This window comes from Panthera tigris, chromosome D1 (genome assembly GCF_018350195.1).
Source record: "Panthera tigris isolate Pti1 chromosome D1, P.tigris_Pti1_mat1.1, whole genome shotgun sequence".
Classification (NCBI taxonomy): domain Eukaryota; kingdom Metazoa; phylum Chordata; class Mammalia; order Carnivora; family Felidae; genus Panthera; species Panthera tigris.
The window spans coordinates 77,070,891-77,089,268 of NC_056669.1; positions in this window are offsets into that span (position 1 = coordinate 77,070,891).

Below are 18,378 nucleotides of genomic sequence, written 5' to 3' on the forward strand. Positions count from 1 at the left end.
AAAACATGCACAAGCAGGGGAGGGGCAGGGAGAAGGAGAGAATCCCAAGCAGGCTTCCAGCCATCAGCACAGAGCCTGATGCAGGGCTTGAACTGATGAACTGTGAGATCATGACTTGAGTCAAGATCAAGAGTTGGACACTTAACCCACTGAGCCACCCAGGTGCCCCAATTCTTTTTTTTTTTTTTTAAGTTTAGTTCTGAGAGGGAGAGAGAGCACCAGGGGAGTGGGGGAGGGGCAGAGAGGTGGAGAGAAAGAGAATCCGAAGCAGGCTCAGCACTGTCAGCACAGAACCCAAAGCAGGCCTCCAATCCAGGAATCATGAGCTTAATGCATTGAGCCACCCAGACTCCCGTTTTGTCGGTTGCTTTTAGGGGAAATGTATAGTCTTCATTTGGCTATTCAAAAAGAACAAAAGAATATAAGCTAAGCATCCAAAGTTAGACAATGGCAATATAAACAAAAAAGAAAGGAAAAGGTATTTAAGTGGAGAAATTAATGAAAAACTGAACAGAAAACATTTATTAATGGGAACATGTTAGACTCACCCCTTTTATATTCAGCAACAAGAAATTACACTTCCAGTAATAATAGCCTGGGTTTTGTTCAAGTCATTGAAACTCTGAGAACAACCAGAAAAATTGGGTAAAATGTTTAAAAAATTGAAAATATCAGAAAATTACAAAGCAAAGGGGGACTTGCAGCCTTCTAGAATCAGTATTTAGGAGACGTAAGCCTGCTTTTGTGGTGATTTTTCTCCTTGAGGAAATTTAAAAAATATCTGTAAATTAAACAACATAGTTCTCAATGCCATATGGATTAGGGGAAAAAAACTCAATGGATATTAGATAACATTTTTAAATGAAAATATTGACATTTCATGATTTGTGGGAGGCAGCTAAACCACTGCTTTAAGAAAAAAATATATGGATTGTAATGCATACATTAGACAAAATTATAAAAATCAATTAAACTTCTATCTCAAATATATAGGAAGAAAATAAGCAACATAAACCCAAAGAATGGAGGAAAGAGAAAATAACAAAAGTTAAATAGAAAGCAACCATACAATAGAGAAAACTAACAAAGACAAAAGTCTGTTCTTTGAAAAAGCTAACAAAATTGATAACTACCTTGCAAGAAATGATAAAGAAAAAAAAGAAATCACAAATTACCAAACTCAGGAGAGTATCTTCATGACGTGGGCTAGGCAAAACAATAACCATTAAAGAAATGATAGATACATTAACTTCTTCAAAATTAGGAAATTCTATTCAATAAAAGACAACATTAAGAGTGTGAAAACATATGCCACCGATAAAGAGAAAGTAGTTCCAAAATGACTCATACCCAGAATATATAAATAAGTTCTGTAAATGAAATTAAAACACAGCCCTATTTTAAAAGTGGGCAAAGCACTGTAAACAGACATTTTACAAAAGAAGTCCAAATTACCAATAAACTATAGAAAGGTGAACAGCATTGTTGGTCATAAGAGAAATTCCAGAAACGCTAGTATACCCATACCTGATGGCAAATATGAAATGACTGATAATACAAGTGTTAGAAAGGAGAGGAGCAAGTGGAATTCTCATCTATTGCTGATGGGACTGAAAATTATTACCAACACTTTGAAAATTGTTCAGCGTGAGCGATTAAATCTTATAAGCATTACGCTATGACTTACCCTATGACTGAACAATTTTTAAATACTTCTGTCCATCAAAAGACATGTAAAGAATGCCAACAGCAGCCTTATTCATTGTATTCCAAACTAGCTGTAATCTGAAAATCTACAATGCAATGGAGAATTAAACTATGCTATATTAATTAAGTAGAATACTAACAACAATGAAATAATGCAGTATCATTGATTAGATTTCACAGAGCTTAAAAGAAGCTTAACCGAAAGGAGCACACTTGCATGTCTAATGGACATGTTTTTGATGTATATAAAGTTTAAAAACATGGTAAAATGAACCTGTGATAGAAAGTTCAGAATAATGGTCACTTTTGGGGGGAGGTGTCATTTGGGAAGATGCATGAAGAAACTTCCGGTGCTACTGAAAATGTGTTCTATTTTCATTCGAGTTGTGGTTACACAGGTACGTACAGAGTACACCTGTGGTTGTAATTGTGGTTGCGGTTGTGGTTACACAGGTGTATACATAACTGTGAATTCATTAAGCTGCATATACTTGTTCACTGTATTCTATCAATATTATACATCAATAAAAAAAAATTGAAATTGTAACCATGGAATGGGAAAAGATATTTACAACATACATTTCTGACAAAGACATATCCACAATATTTTGGGAAACTGCTACAAATTTATAAGAGAAAGACAGACAACCTGTTATTGAAAATGGTGAAGAGGCTTGAACACACAATATAAAAAGAATCTTCAAGTGGCCAATAAACACGTGGCAAAGTGCTCAACTTCATTATTATGCAGGAAAATTAGGATGCAAATTGTGTACACCACAACCAAGTGGGACTCGTCCCAGGAATGCCAGACTGGTTCAATCTTCACAAACAATTAGTTAATCCGTCACATCAGATCAACAGGCTAATGAAGAAAAATGACATAATCATATCAATAGATGCAGAAAAAGCATTTGATGAAATCCAATACCCGTTCATAATAAAAACTTTCAGAAAAACTTTTTCATCTTAAAATGGATGATATGGCATGATAATGATATTATTTCTATAATTTTGAGAGTATATATTCTTTAGAGAAATATCCTAAATATTTGTGGGTGAAATGACATAATGATTATATCCTTCAAAATAAGCCTTGATGGGGGAGGAGAAGTTGAATGGGAGGAGATATAAGTAAAACAGGATTGCCAGGTGTGAGAACATACATGTTTTGAGAGCTCTTCTTTCTGCTTTGGTATATGTCTGAAAATTTTTCACAATTAACAGTCAAAAACAACAAACTACAAACTGTCCAACCAGCAACTTAACTCTAGAAATTTATGTACAGAAATAACAAAACAAAAAAATTGTAAACTGCAGAGAGAGAAATTTTTTTCGAAAGTTGATAGTTCAAGTATATTCTTTTCACTGGGAAATATAATGTGATAATATAATTCACTGTTTATGAGAGGCAAAAATTAGAAATAACCTGAAAGTAGTTAGTAAAGATTAAATGAGTTAACATTATAGGATATAGCACAGTATTTATATTAAAATTAATATGGAGATTCTACACAACAGTATTTTCATTTTATACAGTTGAGTTCACAATTTGAGTCACATTAGAAGCTGAGATAAGCAACAAGAATATGGTTTTTGTCTGTAATTACTCTTAGCTTGATCGCCACCTGCTGATAGCAAGGAGAAATATAATTTTTAACCAGTATCCGGTTTCCAAGTTAGTTGGATCCAAAGAAGTAAACAGTACCTTTAGGTGAGTCTCAGTAATTCCTGGATAAAAATGCTCAGCCTCTCAGGGAGCCTGTCTTCCCTCTTATTTCTACAGCAAAGATGGTGTCCCAGTTTGTTCATGGAAGGAAATGTGGCATGGGAGAAGTGTCTCTGGTCTCACACTGATTTTGGAGTGTGTGTGCTGCTCTCTACTGTCTTTTGGCAAATAAACCTCATAGGTCTGGGCCCTGGGAGCACTGGTGGCATCCTATGGCAAGTAAACCTGTGATATCGGCTTGTATAATACACCTCAGGAGGAGCAGCTATCTTACACTTGCCAGCTCTGTTTGCTCTCAGGTTTTGCTGGCTAACTGCCTCTCAGTTTCTGTCATAATGCCCTCTAGATCCTGGCCCAGGGGCCCACTAACCTCTGCTGGATAGTGCTCTCAGTCTTCCAGGTGCACTACATGCCAGCTTCACAGATTCTCAGCTTAGGATCCACTATACATAACAACTGAGGAGGCTTGAGGAGGACAGCTGTCTGATCACGCTCATCCACTCTTGGTTATTATGTTGGGCTGGTCCACATTAGGGCAGAGTCCACTATATAACTTCCTAGTTTCCTCCTGGAGACTCTAACTGGCTATCGGGGCAAGCACTTCCTGCTTTCAGTGTTCCCCTGCTTATTGCAGAGAATGCAATAAGGATTTGGGTGACGTACTGTCTTTAGGATGTGATTCGAGGGAGTGAGATGATAAGACTGGAGATAAAGCATATGTTTATCAGTGGGCTACCATTATGAGAAACCAGAGTTCAGACTCACTGAGAATCCTCAGAGAGACTGTTGAAAACAAAGCTCAGAATTGTTACACTGAGGGAGGGACGAGATGGGGTCTTTCTCTACCAACTCCCATCGCTCGTTGATTAAAGGTTACTTCTAGAAATAACTCTTACGAAGTTCTACCTGCCCCTGCAAGCCGAGAACACTCCCGCAGCTAGGAAAATCATTCCGCAAGAAGTAAAGAGATGCAGACATTGGGGGTGCGATGCCAACAATATGGAAATTGTCCACTGAAGCTGCAGGTAAACTCTAGGTGAGTGAGGAACAGTGGGTGGGGTACCAGCGGCATCTGCTTGCATCCCTTCACCTTATTAGGATACATTTTCCTCTCTGAACTGAAGCCTAGGAAGAGGAAATTGAAATTCATGTCTGATTTATATGCTTTCCTCCTTCTGATTTCGTCCTCTTGTCACGATCCTCCAAAGCAGTGAGATTTCCCACTTGTCATACCTTGCCTTTCCCCAGTTCTAAATCCATTCTTGTCGAAGATTTTTTAAAATAGCAAACAGAGACTTTTTTCTTTGCACTAGAAGAACTCTATGGGTGGCACCTCTAAGCTTAGCTGTTGGTTTGCCGATGAAGACAAATGTGCTTATTTTTTTTTTAAAAACAGTTTTATTGAAACATAAATGTATAGTATACAACTCGTTTAAGTGTACAGTTCGGTGGTTTTTAGTACATTCACAGATATATGATGACTGAATAATTTGCTAAACGTTGAATTATTGCCACTGCAAACTGAAAGGTGGGCAGGTGAGGGAGAACAGTAACTATCAACACCACCATTCATGACTTTATGCTAGAAGACTCACACATGTGAGTATTAAATTCCAGTGTAATACTCACATATAATTAAGACCCTATGAGGTGCACTTCTGCTTCTGGCAGATCAGAGTAACTGGTCCTTGACTTGTCTGCAAACAGTAAACAACGAGACTTCACTGGCTTGGGCTTCTTGAGAGAAGGGGAAGGAATAGAGACAACCCTCCTATCACTTGGGCTGTCCACCCGGAGGCACTTACACAGCTGAATAATAGGAAAAGGAAGCCCAAGCAGGGCCTAGCTTTTTGAGTGGAGGCAACAGATGGGTCCAGGGAGCTTGGGAGGCTGATATTTGTAGGATGTAATACTGGAAATGAAGGATTTATGTAGGAGAAAGAGTTTCAGAAATCTGTACCGGAACTCGCTTGATTCTGTTGCCAACTTCAAAATTGTGTGTGAGATCAGGCAAATAATTACCAGACAACTGCAAACTGAACAGTTCTCAAAGCTCATGTTGGCATGAGAGATAGCAGAGTTCTGTGTAGGGTGGAAAGAATTTGTGAACACCTGTGGCAATCAGCAGAGATCCTAGGATGCCTTAGAGCTGTCTCGTGTGAGACAGATTTAAATTAGCCCTAGATTATAGGCTACTCTTAAGCCAACTTAACAATGCTTAAAAATAAGTCATGAAAGAATCACATGGATTTATAATAACTGCACTTCAAAGACACTTTATAAAGGAAGAAAGAAGAATCTAGACATTCAACAGTGTAACATTTACAAAGCTCAGCATGTAATAAAAAATGATCAGACATGTAATGAAGTGGGAAACTATGATCCATAACAAAAGTCAACCTAGTCAACAGAAACAGATGCAGAAATGATGCAGATGATTAAATTATTGGTTATTGACCTTATAATGGCTAATATCTCTAGTATCTATCCATCCATCTCTCTCTCTCTTTATCTATCTATATCTATCCATCTATCATTAATCTATCTATCTATCTATCCATCCATCCATCCGAGGACTTAAAGGAGAGTCTGCTTCCAACTCATTATGAGGCCAACGTTACTCTGATACCAAAATAAAAAGGCAATATTACAAGAAAGTAAAAGCACAAGCGTATATTCTTCATGAAGCTAAACACAAAAATCTTTAAATTGATGTTAGACCAAATGGGGTTTATCCCAAAGAAGCAAAGCAAATTTGGTTTCATATTCGATACTTAATTAAAATAATGGGTCACATTTAAATAATAAAGGAGAAAAATCAGGCAATCATGTTATTTAAAATTTTGGAGGGGAAAAAAGTGACAATTCAATATGTATTCATGACAAAAACACTCGGCACACTGGTAACAAAAGAGAATTTTTACAACTTGATAAAGGGAATCAACAAAAAACTACACTAACATCAAACTTGGGAAAAATTTTGGGAACAAAACCAGGGTTTTTGCTTTAATCTACTTCTATTCAACGTTGTGCTGAAGATCCTAATCAGTGTATAAGGCAATCAAAAAGAAATAAAGAAAATAGAGATTGGAAAGCAAATAATAAAACTGTATTTATTTGTCAGTGGCATGATTGTGTATGTAGAACAACTTAGTGAATATGCAAAAAAGCCAACAAATTAATACTTGAATTTAGCGAGGTCATTTAAAGTCAGAACATAAAAATACATTTTAATGAATGGTTGGAAAATGACTAAACAATCTTCAAGTTCTAAAATTACATTTCTCAGCAAAAAGAATTGTCATTGTTTCAGCTCCCTCTATTTAAGGAAATATAAATGACTTCAGCCATCAAACTGTCAGCCCCTAAAAAGTAGATTTAAAACCTGTGTGATTCATGACTCACTTAAAAAAAAAAAAAAGTGACATTTCCATCAGAGTTTTAAACCAGGCCAGTCTGATGGCAAAGCTGTACCACTAAATTGTCTCTACTGCTGTAAAGGCAAGGCAAAAATAATACTGCATACTCTTCAACGGGCATATCCATTGAGGAATGCCAATTTCTTCTTAGGGTAGTGACTACTCTTATTTAAAACTTTAAAGCTGCCTTTTTACATTCACACAGCATTGTTGTTTTTTTCCTAGACTATAGAGAAGCACATTAAAAGCTGCAAAGTCCTGATGGGTTTCTGTTCCTCCTTACTCTCCCTTCACCTGATAAGGAACTAGGCTTTAGGCTTGCTTTACCCTGAGTTTTCACTGCCCTTCCAGAGGCCTTGCTCCACCTCCAAAAGACCACCCTAGGGCTAGAAAGAAATTGGATTCTCTGAACATTTTTTTTTTAATTCTGGTTCTAAATGGGATTGTGAAGGCTATAAGAGAGGAAATTATTTGAGGGCAGTGATGTTAGGCAGCCCTTCCCTTGGGCTTTCTAGCTCCTTTGGTTAGAGAAAATCTCTAATGAAGACAAGGTCACTGGAAACTATTGAATTGCCACACTATTCTGTGGCACAGATTGTATTCCTAGATTTGATGAATAACTTGGCTCATGGCTCATTCTTTCATTTAACTAAATGCCAGAAGCTGAAAAAACAAAATACTGATTAGCAATTTTTAAGCACCTAGCATGTAAACTATGTGTTTTACATGCAGCATCTCATTGAAACCTCACAACAACAATTACTTGAGGTGATTCATGTTGTTAACGTCATTTCATGTGAGGAAACACTTGGGCAGATGGAAGAGCTTGGCCAAGAAGGAAGAGTTAAGGGGCCAGATCTTTATCCCAGGCAATCTGAGGCCCCATCAAACTAGACAGAGTTCTTGTCTCTGTGGAGCATATACCTCCAAGGGGAGCCAGCTATCAAATGTTAATTCCCTAAAGTGCATTCAACTATTGTTTGTAATAGTCAATCATTATAAGATTGTAATAAGGTCTGAGAAAAGGGGGGCTATTGAATTCCATTGAGGATGTTAGAGGTTGCCACCCCATGGAAGTAAACCTTAAGCTGAGACACGAGTGTTTAGAAGTTAGGTAGAAAGTGGCAAGGTGGTTGAGCCTTCCAGGCAGAGACACGCCCTGTAAAACTAAAAGAATAAATCAGTAAAATAAGAAGCAAACATTTATTGATTGATTAATGACAACCAGATTGTATTAAGCCCTTTGTAAGGATTCTTTATTTTACTTCACACAGAAACTCTTTAATATAGATATTATTATTATCCTCATTTCACTTATATAGAAAATGAGACTTGGCATAGCTAAGTAATGTAACCAAAACCACATATCCCATAAAGGACAGGGCCTGTGCCAATGCAGTGTAGTTCTAAAATTTGTTATAAAAAAGAATGAGACTGGAACATACTTGTGATGGATTGAATAGTGTCTCCTCTGAATTCAAGTCTACCTGAACCTCAGACTGTGACCTTATTTGGGCCTTAAGATGAATCAATCTGACTTCAGGGTAGGCCCTAAATCCAATGACCAAAGTCCTCGTGAGAAGAGAGGACACAGAGACATAGAGAAGAAAGCACTGTGAAGACAGAGGCAGAGATTGGAGTGACCCATCTACAGGCTAAGAAAGTACAAGGATTGCCACCAACGACTAGAAGCTAGGAGACAGACACGAGATGATTTCTCCCTCACAGAAGGATCCAATCCTGTTGACACCTTGAATTTGGACTTCTAGCTTCCTAAACTGTAAGAGAATAAATTTCTGTAATTTTAAGCCCCTCAGTATGTGGTACTTTGTTATGACAGCCCTAGGAAACTAATATAGTACCTTTGCCACAAGCAGAACCTAGTAATAAAGTTTAGGAGTATATGTTTATTCAACCTTGTCTACTGTTTGCCTGTGTGGCAAAAGTTATGGAAAATACATATAATGCAAATATGAGCTCCATTTTCAAAAGACTGCAGGGTTGAAAATGACATTTCATATAAGAGTTTTAGATATATCATCATCATCAACATCATCATCATATTAATAAATACTTTCATGTGCCAGGTGCTGTGAGAGATGGCTTACATGAATTATTTAATTTCACTTGCAAAAGGCAGGTATAGCTCATTCCATTTGAAATATAACGAAACCGAGGCTTGATGAGTTTTTTTTTTTTATTTTTTTAGTATTTATTTATTCTTGAGAGAGAGAGACAGAGTGCAAGCGGGGGAGGGGCAGAGAGAGAGGAAGACACAAAATCTGAAGCAGGTTCCAGGCTCTGAGCTGTCAGCACAGAGCCCGATGTGGGGCTCGAACTCACAGACTGCGAGATCGCCCAATGTGGGGCTCGATCTCACAGAGTGAGAGATCATGACCTGAGCCAAAGTCGGATGCTTAACTGACTGAGTCACCCAGGCACCCCAAGGCTTGATGAGTTTAAATTGCCTTCTCTGAGGTTGTTCATTTCTTCCAATGACAGGGTTGGATCTCACTTTCCAGTTAGGGGAGAAAGGAAGAACTTCATTAAAAAGCATGCATTTGATCTGGGTGTGGAATGATGAACCATGCTGGGCACTGGTGAATGGAGACAAGGGAAATGGCATTATGAGTGAGTGGGAGTGAGCATATAGCCAGAAGAGCAGGCAGTGGGGCTCTTGTGGGTAATAGCGGGCTTCAATTTGTTGGAGTGTGTAGAACACTAAAAAGGAAAAGTGGGAAATCAGTTTGGAAATCAGATTCAGACCAGCTATTGACTAATGAGCAAATTTCAGGAGGAACTATGAAATGATTTTTAAAAGAAATTAAAGTTCTGAAAGATTTTGCTAAAACAGGTGGAAAGCTCTGAGTGTTGCTTCAGGCAGGTAAGTCCCAAAAGAGTGTGAAAAATGGAGTGGAGACCGGTAAAGAATAGTGACCAAGGATCTATTTAGGAGCCATGTTATAAGAGAGGGCAGAATCCATTCACATTCCTCAGAAAACAACTCTAAGTTCAAACACCATTTACTCACTTATTCAGAAATACTGGCTGAATCTTTCTGTGCTATCCAAACAGCACTCTGTCTATATGGCAAAGTCCTGGGTTTCCGTCCCTACTTAAAGGGAAATGTTCACAATGTGTGGAGCCCAGATAGCTTATGAGTGAAGAAGGATGTCCTCAAATTTCTTGCAGCAGGAGCCCACTCCAGTGGCACCAATGTTGACTTCCAATAACCATACATCTATGGAAAGAAATTCATGACGTGATGTGATGGTATCTATATCATAAATCTGAAAAGGACCTGGAAACAGGTCTGCTGATGGCTCATGCCATTGTTGCCATTGAAAATCCGGCTGATGTTGGTGTCACATCCTCCAGGAATACTGGCCAGGGGGATGGGCTGAAGTTTGCTGCTGCTACCGCAGCCACTCTACTGTTGGCTGCTTGGCTTCTGGAACCTCACAAACCAGATCTAGGCAGCCTCCCAGGAGATAAGTCGTCTTGATGGTTACTGATCCCAGGGATGACCACCACTTTCTCAAAGACATGTGTATGCCAACCTGTCTACATCACTCTATGCAACATAGACGACCCTCTGCACTATGTGGACATGCCATTCTGTGCAACAGAAGTTCTGATGTGGTGAATGCTGACCCAGGAAATTCCAAGTGCGTGTACTTGGAGAATAGGTTCTCCCTGTGAGAACCCATGGGAGGTCATGCCTGATCCCTACTTCTACATGTATCCTGAAGAGATTGAAAAGGAAGATCAAGTTGTTGCTAAAAAGGCTATGCCCAAGGAGGAAGTTCAGGGTGAGTGTGCTTCTCCAGCTCCTGAGTTTACTACTATTCAACCCAAGGTCTAAAGGCATCCAGGTGCCCTCTATGCCTATCTAGCAGTTCCCTGGTGAGGACTGGAGTGTTCAGCCTGCCACTGGGGACTGGTCTGTAGGCCACTGAATGGATATGGACAGCAATGTGTGGTCTTAAGCTGTTCTTCCATAGGCTCTAATGCAGAAAAATAAAAATGTGGTTGACTGAATATATTGTTTTTTTTTTCCTTTCTCTTTATTTATTTATTTATTTATTTATTTATTGTTTTAAATTTACATCCAAGTTAGTTAGCATATAGTGCAACAATGATTTCAGGAGTAGATTCCTTAATGCCCCTTACCCATTTAGCCCATCTCCCCTCCCCAACCCCTCCAGTAACCCTCTGTTTGTTCTCCATATTTAAGAGTCTCTTATATTCTGTCCCCCCTCCCTGTTTTTGTATTATTTTTGTTTCCCTTCCCTTGTGTTCATCTGTTTTGTATCTTAAAGTCCTCAGATGAGTGAAGTTATATATTTTTCTTTCTCTAATTTCATTTAGCATAATACCCTCTAGTTCCATCCACGTAGCTGCACATGGCAAGATTTCATTCTTTTTGATTGCCAAGTATTACTCCATTGTGTGTGTGTGTGTATACACATAATATATATATTATTATATTATGCACATTATATTATACACATATATTATACACACATATATACACACACATATACACATATATATATATTATATTATACACATATATATACACATAATACACAATGGAGTATTACTCATATATATATATATATATGTGTGTGTGTGTGTGTGTGTGTGTGTGTATTACTCATATATATACCACATCTTTATCCATTCCATCCATCGATGGACATGTGGGGTCTTTCCATACTTTGGCTATTGTTGATAGTGCTGCTATAAACATTGGTGTGCATGTGCCCTTTCGAAACAGCATTCCTGTATCCCTTGGATAAATGCCTAGTAGTGCAATTGCTGGGTCGTAGGGTGGTTCTGTTTTTAGTTTTCTGAGAAACCTCCATACTGTTTTCCAGAGTGGCTGCACCAGCTTGCATTCCCACCAACAATGCAAAAGAGATCCTCTTTCTCCGCATCCTCGCCAACTAAACATGTTTTTTAAAAACAATGGATAACAAGAACAACAAAAAAACCTATTGAGGACCTTCTTTGTGGCAGGAGTATTTTGGTTGCCAGGAATAGAAGTGAAAATAAAATAGGCACAGTTTCTGCCATTTAGGAGTTTTCTCTAGCTGGCTTAGAAAGGTACAACAAAACACAAAACAAAGAACCAGTGGATACTATGACAGGCCAGTTGAAAGATGTTCTTGTCAAAACCCACAGAACTTGTTAATATGTTTTCTTCTAGAAGCTAGAGAAGACAAGGAATGCCTTCTCCCCTATAGTGTCCAGAAGAATGCCGCTCTCCTAACACCTTGAGTTTGGCTTAGTGAAACCTGTGTCAGACTTCCAGCTACAGATCTCTAAGATAATAAATGTGTGCTGTTGTAAGCCACTAAGCTTATGGTCACTTGTTACAGTGGTAATAGGGAACTAAAAAAACAGAGAGTAAACAGAAAATTAAGTAAGATAGCTTTTTGTAGTGATATGATCAGGAATGAAGAGAATTTTAAAAAAAGATAATATGATAGTAAGCCAGTGAATAGTCCCTAAGACAAAAACGCACTTATGTAACTTGTGTTACACTGTGTTCATGGTGCATATAGAACAAGAATGAGATTAGTTAAGATGAAGGTTGAGAGACAGGCTTCACTGGGGAGGATTCAGCTAATCTTGATCAGAATGGTATAAGTTGAAATATTAGAGTTTTTTCCATGATAAATATGTTCTGTTTTTTCTATTCCTGAACCAGAGAAACATGAGACCTGCTTCAAGGTTTACACTATAGTCTCTTTTAAAAAAATTAAGACCTATTTTTTTTTAAGAGAAGTTTAAGGTTCATAGCAAAATTGAGGAAAAACACAGAGATCTTGTATATGCCCCCATTCCCCACAGCGGATACCAACAACCCCAACTAGAGGAGTGCATTTGCTATAACTGACCTACATGGACACCTCATAATCCCCCAAAGTCTGTAGTTGATGTTAGAGTTGACTCTTGCTCTTGCACATTCTGTGCGTTTAGACAAATGTGTAATGACATGTATCCATCAGTGTGGTATCATATTTCCACTGCCGGAAAAATCTTCCACGACCCACCTATTCATCCTTCCCCTCCCCGCCCTGCACCCCCCCACAACCCCTGGCAACCACTGATCTTTTCACTCTCTTCATAATTTGGCCTTCTAGAATGTCATATAATTGGAATCATATAGCATGTGGTTTTTCCAGACTGGCTTCTTTCACTTAGTAATATGCATTTAAAGTGCCCCCATGTCTTTTCACGGCTTGATAGTTCATTTCTTTTGTAAGTTCTGAATAATACTCTGTTGTCTGAATGTATCACAGTTTGGTAATCCATTCACCCACTACAGGCATCTCAGTTGCTTCCAAGTTTGGGCAATTATAAATTGCGCTGCAGTAAACATCCATGTGTAGGTTTTTGTGTGGACATAAGTTTCCAATTGAGTTTTTAAAAACTATAAAATAGACACTGATTTCCATTTAAGTCTAGATGGTTGAACATATAGCTTATGTCCACTTTTTCCTAGGGTTTCTCTGAAATGATAGTAAAGCATTTTTTTAAAGGTGTCCAAGGAGAAGGAGAAGGAAACATGAAATTCTGATAGGGGATATTAACAAGATTTTAGAAGATGGAAAGCTGATGGACAATTGGAAAGTGGTCCAGATAGTGGGGAAAGATGAAGTTTAAATGCCTTTCCCTGGGAAGCCAACAGGAGGCAAACCCTGGAAAAAACTTGGGAATTGGAGTGACCAGGTAACCCTGAAAGCAGGATTTTGGGCCTAGGGTTAAAAATAGATGGTTTGCTGCAATTCCATATAAAGAGGATTTAGACCTACTGCAGCCTGTACAGATAGGCAAATATACCTCACCTGTTCAGAATATGGAAATTTATCTCTGCAGTATGAATTGTGCCTCAGTGAAGGCAGGCACAGCTGAGATCTGAGGTGAAATGTCTTACAAAAATCAGGAGGAAGATGAAAGTTTGCATACTGAATAACAAGACTCTATATCTGTCTCCTTTGTCTACTCAGCTTCTAGAATACTGGTTGCCAGATGTGTAATCTTCTTTAGGAAAAATATTGGAGGACTCCTATATAGAGAAGCTCATGGAAGCAAGAAAAAAGGTATATTGTTGCTATCCAGAACCCACAACTGAAGGGGGGAGTTTTTGTGTGAACTCAGTTGGTAAGCCCCATACCCACAGTGCCTTACTCTTGGATACAAGTGCACCACTGGTGACCCTTAGCTGTTTAAGGAAAGAGTCTAAAAGAGTCTAAAACAGAGTGAAAAAGAGGAAATTAACAGAAAAACAAGGGCAAAGAGAAAACTAAAAATAGTAACAGCCTTCTGAAAGTATTAATATTAGCTGCTATTATTTTTAGTAACAGCTGGATCATGCTTTGGGAAAAAAAAGACTAATTTTTATAATATTTCACCAGATACACTATTGCAATATTGTTTTCTGAACTGAGAATGCTACCTGCATCTTCCCTCCACAGCTTACCACGTCATTGCCTGATTAAACTTCTAGGAATGTTACCCTGGTTATTTATAAGAAAAAAACCACAAATTTTTAAATTAAAATCTGAGTTCTCTGAGAGCAAGATCTGTGTATTATTTTTCCACTTCCCTGGTATCCAGCAAAAGACCTAGCACATAATCATAACTTAGAAATATTGAATACAAATGTAATGGAATTAACTTGAAACGCGAAACTTTTTTGTCTTATCCTATTCTGCCTTTCTAGTAACCACATGCGAAGTAACCGCTTGAGCTAAAGCCGACCCTATTCTGCCTTTCTAATATGTTGTTCTCTAATTACTTTTATATGACCCCTTTCTCATTCCAGTGTTTTTAATTTATATTCTAGACCTCAAATCTATCTATTCATCCTTTTTTTTTCCTATTCATCTATTTATCTATCTATGAAGTACTTTTAAGGTGATAAATCTTAAACTGTATTCTCTCAGATACAAGTAATGAAAACCCCAATTCAAACTGGTTTAAATATTAATTAAAAGGAACTCAGTGGCTCCAAATTTTGGAAAGTCGGTCTACATAGAGAGTAGGCTTCAGGTGTGGTTTGATCAGATCTCTGAACCTGTTTCTCTACAATGAATGAGCAAAGGGATAGGCACTCAATATCCAAAGTGTCAGCAAATGACCGTAGCCTCTTCTTTTTACACAATAAGATCTACTCACCACCGTCCTTACCACAGCATAATGGTGTCTTTACCATTACCATATTTCCATAGGCTGACATAAAAATGTTGTTTAACATTGTGACAAAAAATTGTGACACAATTTTTCAGTGCTAGCTAATCGGTGCCATTTTACTCTTTGTACTAGGGAAAACCCCCACACAAATACTATTAATGTTATTTAAGACATGTTTACCGGCTGATTTTAAAATAATTTAAATCAGCATGCTTTAGGTTAGCCTTTTTAACTCAAAGAAATCATTTTCTTTTTCACCACTAGAGGGCAGAGCTTAGAAAAATAGCCCCCACTGTATTTCTTTACATTTCTGTTGCTATTGTTATTGCTGTTGTTTTTACTTCTCCAAACTTGTGATAGGGTATGCTTACAACAATGAAATATTCTGTATTTTAAATATTCTGTCCTATTAAAAACTATGTACTCATATCCTTATTTTGGAAAATGTCACTCTACATATTCTAGAAGTGAAATTACCCTACCTTCTGCCTCTGCTAGCTTAAGTCACTTAGAAAATATGAATAATTTAAAAACAAAATATCTAGATGTTTGAAGCCACGTGGAAGATATCAATAATGTTAGATGCTTTCCTTGAAGGAAGATAATATTCCACAATCTAGAATGACAAACATATGGTATTCAAAGGGAGGGAATCAGTAACCTAGGCTGATGATCCCTACAGGATCCAAAGAGAGAGAAAGACATTTCAATTAGGTAAGATTTCATCAGACTCTAAGAATGTTACATATCACTCATCTCTTAATCTCTTTATTTATCTGTAAAATATCTTGAGTCATGGTGATCTCTGCCTTGGTCTTCTTTATATTGAAGTGCTTATTTCCTTTATTCTCTTTACAAGTTGCATTTCTTTTCTGTCCTAATTTCTCCCAATATTCCTTTATACAATCACACTTTTACTTTAAGAAAATATTTTTGAGAGTTTAAAGAGAGTTAAAAGCCCTTCTATAATTTATCACATTACTCTAGATCTAGAGTATGGGATTCAAAATTAGAAATACTTTTGGGGCATTAGACTAACAGTACTTGGTCTCCAATTACTTTAAGCTTGGATTTCCCTAAGACATAATGATGTGTAGTGAATAAGAATTGTTTTCTCTGAGTACAGAAAGAAAGGACTGGAAAAGATGTATAAATCTTTCTAATGGTAGATTATACAGGGTAAAATGCACACAAAAAGAAGAACACATTGCATCAATGATTATACACATACATTTTTGGTAGTTAAAATCTATATTTAAGATTACAAGTTGTTTTATTTAAAACTTACAGCTTCTAGTTTTTTAATCAAACAGATCATAGGGAAATCAAAAGATGTTTTATACTAGGCCACTAAATATAGCAGTGCAACATATTGGGTTATGCACACAGATGTGGATAAGACAAACTAAATTATATCTTCTATCTCTGGCACTCAAGAAATTGTATAATCATAATTTCTTGGAAATATCTTTGAGGCTAACACTGCAAAGTAAAGCCAAATAAAGCTGAACAAAACACTGTCCACTTAAGAAGCCTTGATAAGAAACAAGTCACAGATGAATCCTAGAGCTTATTTGTATAGCCTCAACCTGAAAGATGTGTGTAATTATTAGAATGAATGTTGATTTAGGAATTCAAGTCAAATAATAAGTGATACTGTAAAAAAGAAAAAAGAAAAAACCTTTTCAAAGCACCTTTTTTCTTCATATATACTCCCTATGTCTATTATAAAAACCATAATACTTCATTGGGTTACATATTGCAGAAAAGGGCCTAGCCCACCAGACATGCAAATTATCTGTTAAATGAGTATTTGTAAAAAAATAAATAGAAAATGTTGTTTTTAAAATAGCCTCAGAATTAGACACCTTGAAGAATTTTTTGAAATAAAATTGTCTTGAAAGTGCTCTAGCAAAATTTATGAATAGCATTAAATATGATGCCTCTAAAATATATTTTTTTGGTAATGGAGAAGGAAACTTATCAAACTTATATTACTATTCCAAAATATTTATAAGATTATCACAATTAATTCTAGGGATTAGAATTTTAACTCATTTACCCCCTGTGTGATTACCATACCATATATAAATCTTAATAGAGTTAAATTTCCTTATAATAACTCTTTGGTTAACTGATTCTTACATAATCAACTTATTTCTAAAGACATGTATACTTGCTCAGGCAATTGTAAGTATATTGGGCACAAACGTGACTTCATATTTTTAGTTGTAGATATTAATTTAACAAGTACTGAAAAGAGAGGGAGAGAGAGAGAATTGAGAGAAAGAGAGATTGAGAGAAAGAAAGGAAATAGTAGTTTTAATGACATAATTAAGGACAATTGCTTCTAAAATAATTGTATATCCTTCCACCAGAGGGCAACATTTGCAAGTCATTTAAAGGATCTCTCAAATGTATTTCCTCACAAGGATATAAACAAATGCAAACCTATCACATTGTTATTGGGTAATATCTTCTATAAATTTTAAAGAATACTACAAAGACAATTATTTAAACAATTGCATATAAAACTCAATAACCAGTCATAGTAAAATAAGCAATAAATTTCTTCTTCTTTCAATATGTAAGAAGATACAACTTTCAGAAAGAAGTAGGGTTTTCTATAGTATTGGCATTTTTCTCTTTTCATTATTAACCATTTAGCTCAAATACAATAGAACAATCTTATGGTGGAATAAACAAGGGAATTGTGGCTTTACATCAATGAATAAATTAACAAAAAAAGTCATAAAATTTTACAAGTAGAAGGTATAATAGAAACCACTTACTATAAACCTTCATTTATACAATTAAGGAACCGAAATTTATTGAATTAAATGATTGATTAAAAATTATAAGGATGAGGGGCACCTGGCTGGCTCAGTCGGTTAAGTGTTTGACTTCAGCTCAGGTCATGATCTCGTGGTTTGTGAGTTGGAGCCCCACGTCGGGCTCTGTGCTCAGAGCCTGGAGCCTGCTTTAGATTGTGTGTGTGTGTGCGCGTGTGTGTGTGTGTGTGTGTGTGTCTGCCCCTCCCCTGCTTGTGCATTCGCTTTCTCTCTCTCTCTCTCTCTCTCTCTCTTTCTCTCTCTCAAAAATAAACATTAAAAAAAAAGTTACAAGGATGATAATCCACAGAATCAAGACCCAAACCCAGGTCAGCACATTTCACCTTTCATACTCTACACTGTCAATAGTCAAAGTGTGATTTATGAGCAAGTAGTCTTGAAAACTTGTTAAAACTGCTGAATCTTGGGCTCCACTTTAGACCTATTGAATCAGAATCTGTGTTTTCTTAAATTGCGAGAAACT